The sequence below is a fragment of the Mustela nigripes genome, chromosome 16 (assembly GCF_022355385.1).
Source record: "Mustela nigripes isolate SB6536 chromosome 16, MUSNIG.SB6536, whole genome shotgun sequence".
Classification (NCBI taxonomy): Eukaryota; Metazoa; Chordata; class Mammalia; order Carnivora; family Mustelidae; genus Mustela; species Mustela nigripes.
In genome coordinates this window covers 8,824,663-8,831,131 of record NC_081572.1, presented here as the reverse complement: position 1 = coordinate 8,831,131, position 6,469 = coordinate 8,824,663, and the positions used below count along the sequence as shown (strand labels likewise).

At 42.2% G+C, this 6,469-nt stretch overlaps 1 pseudogene; it reads left to right on the top strand.

Annotated features, from left to right (window-relative positions):
• Positions 1-370: 370 nt before the first annotated feature.
• Positions 371-795, top strand: LOC132004099 (large ribosomal subunit protein eL22-like; annotated as a pseudogene).
• The last annotated feature ends 5,674 nt before the right edge of the window (positions 796-6,469 follow it).

Below are 6,469 nucleotides of genomic sequence, written 5' to 3'. Positions count from 1 at the left end.
ACCACTTTACCAGTTTATGTGCATGTTAGGACACACAGACATATTTCCACTCTAACATGTAAGTTCCCCCTTGTCTTTTTTTGTTTATAAACCAGAGAGCATGCTATGAAGGTAGGAGAGCCTCAGAGGTTTTGCTTCTAAAAAAATCTGACACACGACAGGACGGAATAACAAAACTGAATACACTTTTACACAAAATGCTGTGTTTAAGTATGCCCACATCCTGGAGGCACACTTGTGGGTGACGGTGTACCCAATATCCACGGGTATGTGTGTTCTGTGTTGATTTGCTTGTGCTCCTTTTGCCATAAAGCAATGGGGGCTACCGCTACAAATTATAAAACTGTGATGACTGCCCTTTCTGCCTCCAATGGTGCCTGTGAAAAAACTTGTGGCAAAGGGGGGCAAAAAAACCCCGAGCAGGTTCTGAAGTTTACCCTTGACCGCCCCTGCTCTGTAGAAGATGGAATCACGGACGCTGCCAATGTTGAGCCGTTTCTTCAAGAGAGGATCCCAGCGCATGGCAAACCTGGGAATCTCGGTGGAAGGGTTGTAACCACTGAAAGGAACAAGAGCAGGATCGCTGTAACTTCTGAGCTGCTTTTTTCCCCCAAAAGATCTTTGAAACCTCTCACCAAACACTATTTGAAGGAGAGTCCACGTGATTGGCTGTGCACAGCTGCTAACCGCAAGGAGAACCAGGACTGGTGTTACTTCCAGATTAACCAGGATGAGGAAGGCGAGGAGATGAGGATTCACACTCATTTATCAGGAATATTTTGTATGAGTTCTTGAACCAAAAACCAAACAAACAAACAAACTGCAGTGACTGCTGTATCTATGTGAGCTGCTGAGCGAAGCCGGGATGACTACAGCGATGAAATCAGCTCTGAACTTGAAGGCCAAGAGGACAGAAATGAAGTATTTCAACCCCTTTCAAAACAACACAACCAACCCAAAACACGACTAGAAATGAGAACATCCCAGATCAACCTTCCCTTGGGTCCTGCGGAAATGTTTGTGCAGCTAAGTCCATGTTGGTTCTGTCTTTAGTCACGGGCCATCATTGTCAAACACTCACACTGCAAGAGTCAGCACAATAGTACTGAAATACACACAGGCATCACATTCCAGGACCAAAAAATGGTACCATGAAAAAGAGGAAAATTAAGGTTTGCCTTTTTTTTTTTTTTTTAAATTCTGGTACAAAATTATATATCTGCACAAAAGCAGATTTATAAGTGCGGGGGACAAATCATATGGATTAACACATGCTCTGACATGCAGCATTGTTGGCAAATGAAAGAGGAGAGATGGAAATATTCCCTGATGTTGACAGACAGGTGCCAGCACTACTCTGAAAAAGTGCCAGCGTGTGCATGTGCGAGCACACACACACACACACACACACACACACACACACACAGGTGTTCCTTATGCCGTACCACTGTGTTCACTCTAAGATTTATATGGCCTGTTGTAGAATAAAAATTATCTACTCAGCACATTAAAAGTACAGATTCTTTAAGCAAAAGTTATATAAGATTGCCATTAAAACTATACTCATTATACAACAAACACTTGCTATTATGTGTTTTTTTTCTCTCTGACTGATATGATAATGTCTAAGGCAGATCCCCATCCTAAAGCAGAGAGGGCAGAGTAAAAAATTAACAACCAAAGAATTTAATAGGTAATAACGCAAAGTAAAGTTCACAGAGTTAAGAGGACGGAGTAATCGCTTCCTGTAATGGAACGGGGAAGAACAGAATGTCCCATGGAAGAGTAAAATCTCATTAAGAATCTGGAAGTTAAGTAGAATTTTGTTGGGTGGAAGTGGAAGTTAGGTGAAGGAAATGCACAGCTGTTCAAAAAAAAAATTAGTACATCATTAAAACTCTAAAGACCTGCATGGATTGTGACATACTGAGAAATATATTGCTTTAAAGGCTGGAACTGTGGGGTTCATAAGTGCAGCAGAGCTTAGCTTGTCCTGACTTGCAGAAGGCCAGGACTTGGATGTGAAAAGCCTGGTATCTGCCATTGCTCTTAATTCTGATGCTCTGTGGCCTCCCTCAGTGGTGCAAGGACTCACCCCAGACTCCTAAGTGCCATCCACGTCTGTCCCAGACACATTTTCCCTTGACAGCCAGCCAATCACTCAATCACTTCAGTTAACAATGTCGCCCCTTCTTTTTCCATAGCAGCATGAGTAATGCACTGTGTTTAAATCAGGGTCCCTTTATTGGAATCTTCTTATGAGTAATCACATTCAGTGTAATTTTAAATATTGGGTCATTACTGAGAAGCCCATCTATATACACAGTTTCCCAAAAACTCCTTGTCATGAATCATCTCTATGCAAACATCCATGTTTGTTCATTTAGCAAAATTTCACGAAGTGTTCCTCTATGCCTGGGTAGCAGATCCTGTCCCTGTCCTGTTCATGTCTTGGTGTGTATTATTTTAATGCACAATATCAGCTTCCAATGACCAAATCCTACTTTTTTTTTTTTCTTCCTTATGGGGCTTCTCTTGCACCTGGAGTATGTTTTGCCACCCAACTGGTAGGAGTGATTATCACAGAGAACTAATGCTATAAAATGGGGTCAAAACATGTTGTTGAACTCGGGGAACTGAATGCTTATTGGTGCTTCTACGCCTGGAGATGAGACTGAACGTGTGACTGCAGGAGTTTCAACGACAGCAGCCTGACAGGAGCCTGGTAAGGGTTCTGATATTTAGGGAAGAGGTTCTGAGGTTCTCCTCGGTGGGCAACCAATAGAAACATGGGGCAGGAATGAGGAATATATGAAATGTGTGCAAGAGAAGGAAGAAAACGTAGGTCAAGTGCAGCCTTGAGACCAAGTGAGCTGACTGTGGTTTACCCTGTGACCCCTCCCATTTGGAGTATTTTATTTAATTATTTAATAAACTGCATCTGGTCACCGCCTCAAAGCATCGATGTAAGACAGAATGAAACTGACAGGGCGCACCAGTGTCAGAAGTGGTGCGAGCAAGGGTCAGCCCGTACTACATTACGCCAGTGCCCACCAACATCTCACACTTTCCACTTCAGCACAACTGCCAGCACCTGTACTTCTCTGCCCAGAGGCTCCCCATTACTTTCTGGAGGGTGCTCCGCGGCTGGCATGGCAAATTGGAATTGTCAGAGTATTTAAAAACAAAACCCTGGGAATACCCTCAATTAATAAAACTGACTGGAGTTTGTCTATCATTTCCCTAGTGACCTCATTCTTATAGGATGACTCTAAGTCACAGGCTCTCTACACTGATCCCTGGTTTCCCTCTGTGAGTTAATCTCCATTTATCCATAGTTGTAACTGGCTTGGTAACACACTCTTTCTTGGCTGCATTCCCTTCTTTGTCTATCTTCCTCAATCTTCTGTGGGTATTTTCTGTCATCTCCTAAATAAAATACTTTCACTCAAATCCCTGACTTAAGTTCGGCTTCTGGGATCCCCAGCTAAGGTAGTCTGGTACTTGTCATTTGGTCATAGTGTTGGCTGTTCCCCAGGAAATGGAGTAGAATTTGAGTTCAGATCAACAAGCCTCCCAGAAAATGTGGACAGGAAGATAGAAGGCTCATAGTTTCACTGGCCGGAATTCCCTCCTCTACTCTAGTTCAAGGCCACCTGTGAGGTGGGCTGCAGTGCCATGGCAGGTGATTTCTGGCTCTTCCTGGAATAACCTAGATCCTTATGAAAGATAATAAATGATGGAAAGTTGTCATGCTACTACCAAGAGAGAGCTTCACAGCTCATGTGACAGTGAGACAGAGACCGCAATCAATTTTCATTTCTTAGATTTTCTTCAGACATTGACTAATTCACTCTGTCGTCCTCAAAATCTCAGAGTAGTTCTATGGCATCTCTAACATGTAACCTCATTCTTATGGCATTTTAAATGTATCAGTTATAGAAATCAGATAGATGAAAAAAAAAAGAAATCAGATCGATGGACTATATCAATAGACTCAGCTTACCTCATGTGCTTGGCATTAAGCCACACATTTCAGATCTTACTTCTTTTACTCAAGAGTAACTGCCAAGGATCTACACCACATTGGACAAATCCAATTCTCTCTTCCATAAATTCTGTGTTGGGATTTACAAAATCTAGTTAATTGAAATGGGAAGCTTGCCTGAGAAGACTTATTTAATTATATCCAGAGTTAAGGAAAAAAAAAAAAAAAAGATAAATCCTAGGAAACAGAGAAGAAGAATAATTAAATCCCACCTGCAAGAGAAAGGGGAGAAGGTGCAACTAGAGATTTGGAGAAAGTAATCGGATTTCTAACAGCTTCTTAGTGCTTATTTCCCAGCTTTTATGTGGTCCTGCTGTCATTTTTTCTCTTGGATCTACAGATCCCACTGCACCTTAGAATAAGTTTCTCCCTTTGGCCTTGAGTTAACTTGAGGGATTTTTCAGTGATTTGAAACCAAAAGAACCTTGGTTAAAATAAGCACACTTGACTCTCCGCTCAGGGACAAGGGGGACCGTCACTTTCTTGGTTTTCAGTGTATCTAACTCAGTACTTGGCACACAGTAGATCTTCATTAGGTGTTGGTCAGAAGAAAAGTGAATACAAAATATCAGTATTTTGGGCTGGGGGTGGGAGGTTGGGGTACCAGGTGGTGGGTATTATATAGGGCACGGATTGCATGGAGCATTGGGTGTGGTGCAAAAATAATGAATACTGTTATGCTGAAAATAAATTTAAAAATTTAAAAAATATATCAGTATTTTGTACTGATACTTCCACAGAAACAGTTCCTCAGAAACACCACGAAGCATGTATGCGTTTCACAACAAGAAAAGCCTTTCCACTCATGGAAAGCAGCTGACCAATGTTCATCCATGCATAGGGCTGGAATGCTTGTGCTTTGGGTTTATTTTAATCAGTAATTGCCCACTCATTTAATCCATTTGAAAAACAGTCTTAACCACCCCTCAAATTATTGGTGTGTGTTTCTCCAGGATATGTAGTAAGGTATTAATTCACCTTGAAACATTTAGGCGTCTTTATCACTCTCAGATGTTCAAAGTGTCTGAGCAGAGGAGAGGGGTGAAGGGAAATTTAGAATGGTTAAACCAGAGAAATGAGGTCTCAATCTTTGGCAAATCCAACACTTCATCAAAACCAATAGGAAGACTGAAGTGTTGTGGGCTGTTGTTTCTTGAGATGTGCATTAAGGAAAGACTAAATTTAGCAAATACTAAAGTCCCTCTTGTAATGTTTTATGATTGTTATAGTATTTGGTAACTTCTGTTCCCCTCTGGCTGTGATGTGAGAGGCTCCCCTCCACCACGTCACCCCCATGACAGCAATCTCTAGTTGTAAAATGGTAAGACCGTCAGCCAGCAATAATTTGCAATCTAAACAGACTTGACGCTCCCTGACATTTATTGAAACCTCAGACCCCGTGCACTGGTTTCAGTTTTCCTCCCTTTGCTCTGTTTTTACAGACAGACAAGTGCTTAGACTTAGGTTTAATAATGAGGAGAAATTTCTTCTTGGCCTACTCTTGCTTGTGTTGGCTGCACTGGGGCTTGCAACAGACGGGTGGTTGGAGTTAATTACACTAAATGGTGAGAACATTATTTGACCCCACCGGTTCAGCCCCAGAGGCTGTTTACCTCCTCACAGACAGAGGCAGATGGAATGCTTCATAGGCTGGGCAGAGGGCAGGAGCCACGTCGAGAGAGCTCTCTGCTTAAGACCAAACCTGGGGTTTCACCTCTTAACATAGCATGGAACTCCAGGCTCTTTGGTAAGTATAAACTCGTGATGCTCCAAGGAACACAGAGGGACATCAGGGACTAGGAAAACCTATCTTACTGGCACAATTGCTCTCAATGACAGCAGTCATCCTCACGATGGTACACCTCATTCTTTTGCAGGAAAAATGGAGGACTTCACCACAAACTTGACTCTGACAAGCCAAAAGGAAAACTGTTGTCGTATATGTCATTGCAGGTGATCCGGTGACATGTTACAATTCTATTCGAGAGCCAGTGATAATGACATATTTAGCTCAGTACATAACACTTAGTGCCTGTGAATGTTCTTGGCCTTGTAGTTTCTAATCATGATGGTAACAATGACAACCCAGGCTCTTGTCCCAGGGATAATTTGTCACTCATTATTCTCAAGAAGAAAAATTAACGAGTACACCTAGGTGTGGTGAAGGCTCATTGCTAGTTTGCTGAGCCACAGCACAGCTTCAGGTATATTGCAAGTGTAACAAGGCCAGAGAGACATTACATTGTTGACTTAATACTGACAATAAGATCTTTGTTCCTAGATTCACGCTTTTCTGTCATATGTGAACTCCATGCAGATCATTCAGAAACTCTTGGGAGTCTCTAAGTAGTAAGGGCTCACCTGATGTGTCTGGCACTACTGAGTCCATGAAACAGCACCACACCACACCATGCTTTTTTA